The 14354-nt window shown below is 40.3% G+C and overlaps 1 protein-coding gene across 1 annotated transcript in view; it reads right to left on the reverse strand.

Moving 5' to 3' along the window:
- WDFY3 (WD repeat and FYVE domain containing 3) overlaps positions 1-5683 on the reverse strand; it is a 133699-nt gene extending 128016 nt beyond the window's left edge. Inside the window, exon 1 of the mRNA XM_027652734.1 lies at positions 5589-5683. The gene's annotated coding sequence lies outside the window, so the exon portion shown is untranslated. The remainder of the gene's footprint in view (positions 1-5588) is intronic.
- Positions 5684-14354: the final 8671 nt, after the last annotated feature.

Below are 14354 nucleotides of genomic sequence, written 5' to 3' on the forward strand. Positions count from 1 at the left end.
GACAATATACTAGCCCCTTTCCCCAGTAATAACCAAAGGTACAGAAAACAAATCAGGATTGAAGCTGTTGCTCTCTGAAAGGAATTCTCAGAGTGCCACAGGAGGATGCTCAAATGACTACAGTGGACACTGCTTTTAACTAAATTTATCCCAGAAAAGAGCCTAAACATCCACTTAGTGAAAGCACAACTACTGCAGTGGAGGTTACTCACATTCTCCCCTTGGATTCATCTATACAGTACACACACTAAGGAAATATACTTCCTTGCTAGAGGAAAAAACAACACCAACATGAAAAAAAAAAGACAGTAATTATATATCAAATGCACTGTAATGTCATTTACAACTACAGAAATCACTTACTAGTTATTTAACTCAAGTCCTGGCCTCTGCAGTGCATCTGTGAAAGCATATGGGCTCACCTGGACAACCTGCACAGGGCCTGGCTGCTTCTTGATGCAAAGAACCTGGGGACAGAACTTGCTCTCCACAAGGGAGAAAACAAGGCTTTTTCAATGCTATCCCTTTTCTCTAGTTTTGTGTCCCTTTGGAGCTTTGACAGCAAGCAGTGGCACTGCACAGAATGAGGATAACTGCTCTTGTTTATTTTTAAGACAAACACAATGCAATAAACAGAGTGAAACCCAGCAATATGTTGATAAAGATGCATTAAAGAATTAGGTAAATAAATGCCCAATACCAGGATTTAATTGCAACAATAGTTCCACAGCAAAGGCTTCTTCTCTTATACATCCATATAATCCTTTACATTTTTATCATACATTCCTTTCTTTGACTTAATTTTACTCCTCTGTCAGAATTTTCAGATGTTCCCTCAAATACACACTCCAGGTTGCTCCATCTGGGAGTAAGAGAAAGAGGAGGAGCTGCACCTGAACAGTTGCTTCCCCTCTGAGCTCTGTGAAAATTACTCTGCTTTTAGAGCATCCTTTCTCTTCAAACAATAGCTGTTATCTAACAAGTTGATGTAAAAATCCTGAACACCCTCCTCTTTCTCTTACTCCCATATGGAGCAACCTGGAGTGTGTATTTGAAGGAACATCTGAAAATTCTGACAGAGGAGTAAAATTAAGTCAGAGAAAGGAACGTATGCTAAAAATGTAAAGGATTATATGGATGTATAAGAGAAGAAGCCTTTGCTGTGGAACTATTGTTGCAATTAAATCCTGCCTTTTAGAGAGACTATTTGTGCAAGGCTTCCATGTTAGAGGACTAGATAGAAGGTGCAGTAAGATAGCCATCTCTATCACAGGAAAGAGTTCTGTCATCCTGAACCATGGAGCAAAGCAGAGAGTAGCAGTCTCTTCCTAGCACTTCTCTCATACAGATACTACAGGGGTGACTTTGTTGTCTTCCCCTAAGGTGACCTTTTAGCAACACTGAAGAGTAAACAGCAGTTGAATACACTCTCACTGCAATACAGCCAGACAGCAGCCCACTTTTCCACTATTATCTCCTCACTTATAAAAACCGCTGCATAGAAGTTTCACCTCCCAGCTTTGAACAGCTATTCCTGCATCTACAGGAACTTGCCTTTGAAATGTCTCCCAGGTAGCTTTTTGAAGTTATAATCAAACAAGAGAAAGCTCTGAAACTAGGTTTACTGAGCCTCCAGTTGTTTCAATTCATGGGACTTAAGAGTCTTTCCAAGGGACTGCCTAAGGCTTGCCTTTCTCAGGCTATCACTTATCAGAAGTGGCTCTTCCAACACCCTCTACTTGGGACAGAAGATGGGGCATGAAACATTCACAGCATTCTTGTCATTCCAATTACACCACTGGTGCACCAGGTCTCTGCTGCTAAGGTGTATCTATCATCAGTTTAATTTGTAGTTTTGCTAGGAAAACATTTACTAGGATCCCAAAGAGAAAGAGCCATACTCCAAGAAGTCACGGAAACAGCAGCAGGGATCACAGAAACAGAGAGCAGCATCTCCGCAGAAATAACCTCAAAAACTTTTTCCCCTCACTATGCTTCACATCTGTAAGAGACTATGGCATCACCAACAGATGGGAACATGTCAAAAGGAGTTTCAGGTATTAACCTATCACTAGCAAAAATTACTGACCTGGTGTGAAATATTGGTGTTTACCTCTAAGGGAGCCAGGAAATTAATCTTTCACGATAACCTGACAACTATGGGAAATGCATCGTGTATACAAAAGCACGGCACACAAACATCCTTTTCTATCACAGGAATTTAAAACAAAGCAGTATGTCAGATTTCTCTAACACCATCACAGATGCTAATTATTTCCACATTTCATATCTTACTCTACAAAAGCTCTTAAAAAATATGGTCACTCCTCCCTACTCATGCACTTTCTCTCTGTGACAGAAAGGAACTACTGTAAATAAACAAACATTAGGGCAACATTCTGCAAGGAAAAAGGCTTGAGGTGCTGAGGGAAGCTCTGCTAACTCCTCCAGCAACCTAGCAAAAATGATATAGAAGTTATTTTTCCCTATTGTACACCTTCAACAAGCCAAACAATAACTCACAGCTTGAACACCTCAAGCATTGCTTTTCCCCATCCCCAGCCCCTCCATCCTTCCTGAACCTCATACAGCAACTGGGATGGCAGTGTGTGTTCTGGACTGTGCTCACAGAAATGCAGGAAGAGAAGAGGGGCTGTAGGAGCACCTGCTTTTAGCCCAACCAGCTGCTTTAGCTGCACTATGGAGACCAAGCAGAGGGAGGCAGCCCCAGCGCCAGGTTCCCAGCTGGGTCTGTTGCTGTGCCAAGGGTGGAAAGATAAGGAGGTGGCACTCCTAGAAGCCTGAAAGAGCAGTACTCTACAGTGCCCAACCTTCCCTCCCCTCTGGCACGAGAGAGAAATCCTGGGACTTTCCAAAAGTGTTCTTTACTTTCCATATGTATAATTCAGCCATGCCCCAAGACCCCAAATCCAGATACACTGTTTTGTTACAGTAACAACCACTCCCACTCAAGTTCTGGGTTTCAGTGCTGTAATTTTACTAAAGGATAGAGAATTATCACAAACTGTGTTGGAAGAGGCCATCCAACTCAGTAAAATCAACACAGTAAAGTTATATACACTGGCTGAGCTACTATAGCCAGCTACTATAGCCAGGCAGCTACTATAGCCAAACAAACACTGGGTGAGTCAAGTCAAATGAACACACATGAACACTTGGCTCACCCCAAACACAAACACCTTCATATAAACCCTTTGTGGCGCCCTTCTACTCCCAAGATGACATCATCTGCTCATTTTGTAAGTAAACTCTACTCCATGATCTAAATCATGGATGCCATTAGTGACAAATCCAGGCATGGCAAGCTACTACAGAAACCTACTTCAAATGCCTTTCCAAGTGATCCTGAATCCCTGTTAACTGCTTCAATCGACCACTTTAATAAATTTTAATCTTGCAATATAGTAATTTAGGGAAGATCCCATTTTTAAAAAAACCACTACACATACTACATTCAAAAGAACATCCTTCAAAACCTCATACGCTTCTGTTTGTATCACTTCTCTTTCCTCCCTTATGCACTAATCTAATTCATCTGTCAAGGAAGCAAACTAATCAGTTTGACACAATTTTCTCCCTGGCAAATTCATGTTGGTTGGCTGCCTTCCCCTATCTCATTATTTTCTACGTGCTCATAACTGCATCAAATGTTTTACTATTATCCACGTAGCTGCAGGTAAGTCGTGCCACAGCTGGAATGAAACTCAACGCAGCCCCATGGAGAGCTCAACCAAATCAAATATAGCAGGCTCAGCTCTGAAAGGGATAAAACCACAGCAGTGGGGTATACTCGAGCTGTTAAGCTCTGCCAGTTCTTGCATGTCCTCGGAACTGGAAGAACAGGATGCATTAAGTTTCAAGGAAGTATTTCCTACATAAGTATCTGAACAGCAGATCATGATACTAGTAAGACAGTCTTCACAGATTCACAAAATAGCCTGCACTCAACAGTCTGCTTGAAATTTCCACTAAGTCAAGAGGGAGGCTAACAAGAGAGGAGAGGAGCCTTTCATCTTTTTTTTTCTCCATAAAGGAGAATATATACATATAAAAAAAAAATCTAAACACAATGGGTTGAAGGGAGCGAGGTATTTTCTATGAAAGTAAAAAAAGGCATATTTCTACTAGACCCCCTTGTGGACAGACTTTTTTTCTTGTTAATGAATAAAACATTGGAAACAAAAGCAGCACAGAGCTAGAATGAAAGCATTGATGTTGGAATGCAGGATTTCAGATGGAAGGAAGTGTTTGGGGATTTTTGTCTTTCCTTATGCTTTTGTTAAACTCGAAGTGATAACTCGCCTTCAACACTTTACAACTCTCATTGTTATATGAAATAAGATAAACATGGTGAGAACATATGAATAACTAAAGCTCTCAATAAGAAATGGCAACCCTTGCAAGAGTAGTTGTTGAGCTCTACATGCCTCAAAGAGCAATGTCAGCTAGCATTTCCTTGTACTAACGCCTTTTCCCACTGGAGTCACCTCTTCACTGTATCTGTCACGTGCTGCAGCCCTTTTTCTACTGTGTTGGTTTTCTTTTTGCTCCAAAAGGGTCTATATGTTAAAGAGCATTCTAGCAAAGCTTTGACGCTACTCTTCAGCAGCCACACCACACACATCTATGCTTTTAAAGTAAACTAACAAAGATTAGAATCCTTTACAGTAACCAGACAGATTTAATAGATTTTCAACTCAACTGTTCCCATGGAAATTCACCCCTTTGCTTAGAAGCACTTCAACAGGTCTATCACTTCCGCTCCCCCTTCCCAATACTTCATCAAATTTTACTTGCTACATTTATTTTTCATCAGCAAAACCAAGCATCACAGGCTTTGATAGCTATACAAGCTTTTTCTGACTTCACTAGTTAAGACGAAATCCACTGGGTGATAAATCCACTTAATCTTCTTTAGCTTCCCAAAAAACGTGAAAGCAAACTAGATTGAATATTCTACTTTCAAGAGGAAGCCTCTTGTAGGCCATAATATTTGTAGCAGGACTGACTATAAAGCTACTGGGAAAAACACTCACAGTAATCAGTCTATACAGCTTGTACATAATCCAAAGGAACTAGGATAGAATACTGAAATCAAGTCACTTGAGACATAAATAGAGATAACTTTACCTTTGTGTGGATACAGAATGGACCTTTCCTAGCCTGTCAACTCTAGTGAAGAGCAGCAGCATTCTTCTCTCAAAAGTAAAAATGAGAGACTTGAGAAACTCAAAAACAAATCAGGTATTAAGATCATTTTCACCCTGGGTTTTATCAATTAAAATCTTCAAGTTTAATGCATCTTGTCTCTGAGCATGCATTGCACCCACAAAACTTTCTGTGGCCACCCAGCTATGCATTTCTACAGCATCTACAGAGATAAACAGAACCCTAAATTTTGTTTGGGTAGAACAATTTTAAGCTGACTGTGTTCTGACAGTGCCTGAATTAACTCTCTTTCAGTGACAGGCAAATGAACTGCTGCACACAGAATTTATTGAAGAGTGCGCCAATTACAAATCAAAAGGCAATTTCCACAAAAGCCCTTCAGCATTCATGTCACTAACCTCTACAGCATTCCTGGGATCAGGGCAAACAGCTTCAAGAGAACAGGGCCCATTCCTTTCCGAGGTTTCTCTTCAACACCAAAGCTGCTCTCTCACTAGGTAAAAGAGAAAAAGGTTAGAATATAAATGTGACAATAAAATCACAGAGCTTTGCTGTTCTGAAATGGATGAGCAGTCATTCCTATGACAACTGGACTTTCACAAACCTAAGGAATCTTTTAAATAGCTCCTGGGAAAGGAGCTGTAGCAAACTAGAGACTGACACACAGCAGTAAGCTTAAATGAGCATTATCTCCCCGATTAAATGGTACTTGCTGAGAACACATGAACTGCTAAGAGAGTTAATACAAAGTGCAAGACCACTAATTAATGCATTGACAGCCCGTGATCAGCAAGAGCATCCCTCCCAGGAACTAAGTGATTTCTCATCATTACAGCAGGAGAATAAGAACTAAGTTGCATTGACTCCAACCCAGTTGAGCAAATGTGAAGCTCCCAAATGCCCCTGGCTTTCCCTGACCTCTCCCCTAATTTGTCTGACTCTTTTTTCAGAGTTATAAAATATTCATCTTAGAATTTGCAAGTGGACACACAGAAGCCAACAAGGGGCACCAAGTCTGAGCTCACTTCAGCCTGACTCCATGAATCCATCTTGGTGACATACTCCAGCTAACCCAAGGCAGGTGGCAGAGGCAGCAAAACCAGCACTATTCACTGTATGACCTGGTAAACAATTAGGAGAAAAGCTGCACTTTGGTTAATTAGCCATGAGATGGCAGACCTCTGATTATTTTACCTCTGATTCCCAGTCAGCCCCATTTGGCACCAGCAGTACAGGTGTTCCTGCAATGCAGTGCACTACACACTACAGGCCACAGTACAAACCTAAAGTAACTGGGAAAACTTTACACTACAATTCACATCATTTGTTGTTTTACTGTTTGGAACATGAAAGGGAGCAGGGAAGATACTGTAGAGCGGAGGCAAATTGACATGGGTAAAAAAAGGCAGCACAGCATCAGGTACCTTTGAAAGGTTTTGTGAGAGAGATGGTACTAATGTGAAAATCTTGCTCAGAGAGGTGTTGCAGAGCTTAAAACAATAGAACATTTTATTACAATGCTGTTGTATGCAATAAAAATTGAAGTAACTTGCTGGCAAGTGCAAGAGTTCAGCATTAACAACTAAAGCAGAAGTTCTCTCCTAACTCCATCCTCCATGACCATAAAACCCTCTGCTACCCCTAGTACAGGGATAGGAAGTCAGTTAATAAAATATGCCATTTGAGACTCTCTGGAGTTTGTAAATTGTTTATTTTGTAGTAAAGTTAAAGGCCCTTGCTTTTTGATTGAAGAGAATACTCCTGTTTTAGTCTAGGAAATTGGTAAAAACATCTGAGCAACAAGCAAGAAGAATACACCAACGCCCACCAGCACACAGGATGATGGGCTAATGAGTTCAATTTCCAGAGGGATCCATCCACTCAAGCACTTAATGTGTTCCCCTCACTAGCAATCTCAAGTATCTTTGCTACTTCAACTCACCTACCTCCTCCTACTCACATAGCATCTGCTTACAATCATTTTCTCAGGAGATTAGCTCCCACCTGCAGTGGTCAGCAAAGATAAAATAAACTAGATAAACTCAAGACCAGCAGATATCCTAGAATCTAGCCACACAGTGTCACTGCACCAATGCCCATGATTTATGCAGTATCTTAGACGTTTCTTTGCCAGTGTGAAAGTCCAGGTTAATGCCAGGCCTGGGCAACACACCACAGGCTCACACTGCCACACAGAACCATCAAGAGTTCCACCCTACAGTATCCTCGCTTTATTCAGCACAATGTGTCCTTGGAAAGCCTTTATCCTCTGCTCCTACCTGTCTTGTCTCCCCATCTGTTCATGGGGAAAAATAAGGAGTCACCAGTCAGTACCAAATACCACGTGTGTGCACAGTGTGTGAAACAGTAGAAACTGGACTGTGGAACTCAGAAATACAAGAAGTAGGGTGAGCACTTTTATCTCTACAGAAGCAAGTAAATATTTAAACTAAGAGAATAAACAAACAGTCCTTCAGTCATAGAAACAGTTACTGTGACAAGCTTGGCAGTAAACCTTAACACAAATAGGGAATTGCAGTTTCAGCTACCTTCAACTACATTTTACTCTATTAAGAACTGTGTTATATAACCAACAACCTCTCAGGTTCAAAAAAATAGATTTTTATTTTTAAATACAGACAATGGAGGTCTCAGGTATGGGCTCCAAATAAATCAGACTGTGATTGTGTCAAACTTAATTAACACTTACTATATTTGCAAGGCTCAAACGACCAGTTAGGCTGCAAGAACGCAAAACCCACAAGCTTACTTGAGCAGAAATTAAAGGGTAACATCAGCACCTTCTCCAGCTAAAACTGTAAAGAACAACATTAGGAAGTAAAACCCTGAGGACGGCTTGCAACCCCCTTTCACATGTGTTATTTACTTGGTCCTGAACCAAAAGTTTAGTTTATCTAGTTTATATGTATTCCCATAGTACACTTGGAATGCCTTGTCTCTAAGTCTTGAGTCCCTTACATTTATCCTACTTCCATATTTTGTCAGGGTCACAATAGCTTGAGAAATACTTTATCAAAAGCATCTACAAAAAACGAGTTGTTTTGTAGTCTCAAAACCAATAAACACAGGGGAGCAGGAGGTACTGTTTAAACATAGTTAACAAGAACTAAATGCCTCTCTTTGTGCCAAAAATAAAGCAGCCCTACTTTACTTACATGAACCAATCTTTAGTATTGCCCAAGCAAAGCCAGTAGCACACCCCACCTATACTATAGCAAAGAGAAAAAGGATGATTTCAACCTTGAATATCCCAAAAGACAGACATCCTCCAAAGAAAAATAATTTAACTAAGCAACAAAATAGCTTAGTTTTGAACCCACCGGTCACACACAGTAAAACTCTGGAAGCACCCAAGACAATTCAAGCGACACCAGCCTCCTCACATCCCCCAGCCTACGTGAAGGCTCAGAAGTATCCCAAGCAGAAATGGCAGCCGGTGTGTGCTCCGACTCTGCTACTCTCTGACAAAAATCCTGCTGCAAGTTCTGAGAAAGGAGAACCCTTTCTAGTCAGTGCCAAGGGGGCAGCATAGCTTTGTCACCTCCCACTTAGTTGAGTCTCCGCTGTACAGGAGAAACACCTCTGGCAAATACATTGACTGGCATTAAACACTGAAAACAAACCCTTCCTCTCCTTCTGCTGCAGGAAAGGATCTATGTTTTCCAAACAATCGACTCAAATTTACCTTTCCTAGATTTCTTAGGGTATTCGCCCTCTCTCCATCCGAACTAGATTCCTGACTCTCCAAAGGGACAGTGTGACCTGCAGCCACGTATGGTACTCCACAGCTGCGCTGCCTACAGGCTTCCTTACCCACCTCTGTCCACCGAAAGGGCACAGAAAGGAATCTAAGTTCCCCCTGAATCAGACTGCACCTTTCCAGACACACGGCACCTTGCTCTCTGGCTAATGGCTTTCCCATTAGCACACTATCCAGAGGCTGCTGAAACGCCTAATGGAGGAGCAGCAGGGCGAAGAACCCAATTGCCCATTTCATATCCGGTGTCTTCTCCTGCCCATTTCAAAAGCATCTCAAGTGGCAATTACCTCATGAAAAAAATAAACGATCAGTAACAAATATAACAGAGAGCTACCGCGGTTGCCCTTGCAGTGCCAAACAAAAGCCCCCATGACTTCTCATCCCCAGAACAGCGCACGGCTGTACACACAGGCGGCGTGGGATTCAGCAGACGGAAGCACAACGGAGCACCCGCGCTGCCGGCTCCCAGCTCTGCGTCACTTCATCTCCGTGACCCACCACTGAACCCTGGCAGCAGCCACGGCCTTTATTTTCCAGAAATCAAGTGTCATTCAGAAAACAAGTTTCAGTCACCAAAAACACTCCCCCACCCATGGCTTACATAAGGCTCCCTGCTGCACTGAAGGGCTTTCCTTTGGTTCAAAGAGTTAGAACGTGCCACTTGCAACTATTTGCCCAAAACATAGTATTAGGGTGGCCAGCTTGAGTGTGAACAATAAAAACATAAGTGACACTTCACAGTAGTTATCATTAATTTTAACAGATATTTGCTTTTTCAGACAACTCCCAATCTACAGGCACTCCTTGAAGAGTTTATTTATGCAGTTTGTATAATTACGTAAGATTATAAAAAATATTTTTCCATCATAGGAATAAAAGCTTTTTGGTTCTTTTAACTGCAAAATGCATTTGGTCAATATGTATTTTATAATAAATGCACTCTTTTAATATGCATGTCTTTTTGTTAAGACAAAGGATATAGTCAACTGAACTTTGACTACTGCTTATCCAAACATCCTTCTCCAGAACTGATGCTGGTAAATTTAAATTAATTCTAATAATATGGATGCATGACTTGAATATTTTTCTTAGCTGCCATTACTTCTTTGTCATTTAAATAATTTGCTTGCTGTAACAAACATTTCCAGACCTGCATCCCACCAGGTATTCAACCAGGAGCTTAGTTAGGTCTCAGCACTCACTGTTTCTAGAGCTAAAATATCTCAGCACTCACTGTTTCTAGAGCTAAACAAGTCAAACAGAAGTTGATTGCTTCCCTCACCCGACATCACACAAAAAGTGATGAATAACAAATCTCAGCACCCACAAAAGCCCTTGGTTCCTGCAAAGAAGAAAACTGATAAAGTAACACCATAAAAATCTGTTTTTATGTATATCTCATTTCCGAAAAAGAAATACAAATGTTTTGCAGACTTCCATCTTAGCTGCTTTCCCCTTATTTGAGGTATTTTCAAGTATTCCTCTACGGATAAACTGTGTTTATCAAGTTTATGCATACTGTACTAGTGGCATCAGAATATTAAAAAATGAAAGCCCTAAAATAGTATCAGGTATCTTCTGTGCCACACACCACAGGTATTCAACAGAAACCTATTCAGACCTAACAAGCCATTTTCCTACCCGCTTCCATGTTACAAAACTCACACATTTTATCAAAGAGAAATCAAGGAAGACATTACCTACAAACTAAACACACATCAGTGAGAGCTGAACAAAGCACTGATGTTGAAGCCCAAAACAGTTGTTGCTAGGAATTACAGTAATTGAGTGCTAGCACTTACTCCACATCCGACAGAGATAAAATCCTGCCTCTAACTGAAGGAAATCAAAGGGATCATAAACACTATGTGATCCAAGTGCATTTTCTGCCTTTTCTAGTAAAGATGTATGCTTAGCATGTATTCTTTAGCTCACTGGAGCACTCTCAGATGCACTACAAAGGGACATGACAACAAAGACCATCTTTAGCCAGATAAGGTGAGAGGTCAGGACCAGATACCAGCAGGAGCCAATATCTGAATTCATACTGCCTACAATGATAAGAAATAACTTTGGCAACAATTTATTTCTGCTGTACATAAAATTTGAGAGAAGAGAAACAAATGTGGGCAATGTGTTGTCTAAGTACCTCCAGCTGTTTTAACCTTAGGATCAAGATGAAAGACCCAGATGTTTCCCTCTGACAAAGACGAGACCATAAAAGCCAACGTAAGGGTCACCTTCATTTCTTAAAAAAAACCCATATAAAAACCTCAAGGTAGAGAACTTCAGTGTCTGGTTCCCTCCAAAACCCTCTTTTGTCACTGTTTCTTATTCATTGCTTCTGCTAAAACAAACTCTAGCACTGTAAAACTGCATGCAGGAACAAGTAAAGATACCACATCTGTTTTCAATAAAGTTCACAACTCCAGCAACCCAGGTACTCTCTTCTCCTCACAGGTATTACTGGATTCCTTTGCTTTTTGTTTTTAAATCCAACTCTTGGCATTCTTGTCATACTTCCAAATGAATGCATGCTTCCTACTGGAGACTCCATTAACCTCCTCATGCTCAAGAAAGACAAAGGAAATGCATTAAGGTAACACTACACCTTCCCATAAAACAGCAAAAATGACACAAATAAGTCCATAGACACTTGTCACCACAGACTGCTTAAAAATTTTCACCAACTATTACTCCATCCATCTTTAACTTAGAAGATGATCATCCATAACTCAGTGTTTTTGTTGTCCTCAAGACCCAGTGTAACACAGCTTGGAAACACTAGAAAGATGATAACAGTGGTGGCAAGGGAGGAAACACCACAATACCTTAAACACAAATTTCTGGAAGTGGAGGGGGAATATATAATTTGAACAACTAATCATGTTTAGAGAGGAAGGAAAAATATAGTAGAAAAAAAAATTTAGGTTTTCCCACTCTGTTCAACAACTTGACGAATTCCATACTAACCCTGAAAACACAGACACTTTCTCACACTCAATAGCAAAGGGGAGGACCCTCAGGAAAGGGTTCTTAATAACCATTACAATGACTTTAATACATACATACAACTGTTAAATGTTGCTGCTCTCCACTGAAGTCATCCAAGAGCTCAACGCAATCAAACTACAGACCCTTTGACAGGTATCTCGAGCACCACACACTCCTATGTCTTTCAAACAATAGTTCCTCCTAAAAAAATCTAGTCTGGCATTTTAGCCAGATTCTTTCCAACACAGCAAAGCCTGACAAGCAAAGTACCAACTAAGTACAATAAAAGGAGACATCACCCTAAAGAAAATGCCTGAGCTGCAGCTGCATTCACATCTCCTCCAGAAGCATCTTACACACAGAGAGCAGAACACAAAAAGAAAACTTGAACAATTTGGCACTGGGTAGAATTTAAAAGCAAGGGAAGTTTAACAGCAACAACTCAAGTTTTTTTTAAAGCAAGAAAATTAAAGTCAAGGAAATAAATCCAGCCTCATTTATTGCAGGCAAGCTCTGTTGGACAGCCCAAATCTCGCCTCAGTGTAGCTGCAGTCATTTGGAAGAGTCAGGAAGACTTAAAGCAAGCCTTGATTTCTATGCCACTGGAAAGAAGAAGAAATGCTCCATAAACTGTGCATTTATATTAAGTCAAAGCCAAAATTAGTCTGAAAAAGGAACAAGAAAATTGTCATACACGCTTCATGTTCCTTCACCTTTTAATTACTCCCTAATTAAATTTGCAAGCTTTGATAATATCTACTACTATAAGCTGATGCTCCAAATGGAAATAAATGCTAATTCCCCCTCCAAATGAACTATCAAATCCATGTGCATTTAAATAGATTAGTAAAATTTATTTCAAGTTGTCTTCAGAATACTCTCATCTACTGTACTCGATCCTCAATTTACAGAAGTCTTTGCCAAGGATGCATTAATCCACAGTCACCCATAAACAGTCTTCTGCTCTTAAGAGCAAAGAGAAGTGCTTCTTGTAGAATAAATCACAATGTGTCAGCGCTAAACTCCAGATGCTCCCTATGTAGGTACGTTAAACTGACTTGCAGGTCACCTGTGACATAAGATTTCATCAATTATATTGCTTGATAAGAAGCATTATCTTTTTACATAGAGGTTTTCAAATTAAGTAACTGGGTCTTAATGTTATAGCACTATGATTTCTGTCAACAAAATGCTGGATGCTGTCTACATCTAAGTGCAGAACGATACAGGATGGAAGACATCTACGAAGGTCACGTGGCCCAACCTTTGCCCAGCACAGGGTCAGCTTTGATCGGGTTGCTCAGAGGTCTGGGTGAGCTCTGAGCACCTCCAAGGGTGGAAATCCCATTACTCCTTTGAGAAACCAACTCCACTGTTTACCTTCATGGTATAAATTTTTACTCTAGTTGTAAATGACCTTGTGTTGCTCATGTCCAGCATCTCTTATCCCTGTGCATCTCCAAGAGGATAAGGATAGTCAAAATTTCTACAGTGGTCATCTCTTCTAAAATAAAGGTTAATGACCATATAAATACTTCAGAAGTTGATCAAATATCAAAGGACAGGACCCTTAATCAGTCAAATACACATTCAAATAGTAAGTGTATTTTTTATACAAGCTATTATTTTATTTATGAAGGAATAAATAAACCTTAGTGAACACACAACATTTTGCTTCATCAAACTGGAAACAGAAACCAGAATAATAGAGAGGGGTTCTCTGTAAATTTCAAGAAGCTAATGCCTGGCTAGTCCTTTAGCTTTCCACAGGAATGAATAAAACCCTCTGGATACAGAGACAAACCCTGATTATCTAAATCACTGGTATCTAAAATTCTGAAATCCAAAGGTCAGATACCTGCCTGGAGGACAGATGCTCTGGCATTCCTAAGAACAGATCAGCTACCTTGACAACATTTGGAGGCTTGCAACACAATTTTAAGTACTATGTTCAATTGCCTCAACAGTGGGGGGTGGTTATTTGTTTCTTTTACTAAGAAAACTGTGTAAGCTGTTCCAAACAATACACTCAAAAGTAAATAAAGATTTTTCCCTCTCAATTAGTGTTTACATGCTAGCTTGCTCAATATAGCTACACTCACTGATGTTATATTGCATAATGTAATCAATATATCACTATGTTATCCCTGCCATTAATTCCAAGCTCATATTCATTTTTATTTACTTTAATTAATCACAAAGTTACAATTTCCTAACAAGGACTGAAGGCTGACCTATATTAAAAGGTGCCACAGGCTATTGGCAAACCAAAGACAAAGGCCAGGCTTTTCACAGCACTGCATGGTGGGAAGACAAGGGACAACAGGCATAAATTGATACATGAAAGGTTCAGACTGCCTTTTCTTCCCCCACTGAGGATGGAGAGGTA

The sequence above is a fragment of the Corapipo altera genome, unplaced genomic scaffold (assembly GCF_003945725.1).
Source record: "Corapipo altera isolate COAL_440 unplaced genomic scaffold, ASM394572v1 69, whole genome shotgun sequence".
NCBI classification, from domain to species: domain Eukaryota; kingdom Metazoa; phylum Chordata; class Aves; order Passeriformes; family Pipridae; genus Corapipo; species Corapipo altera.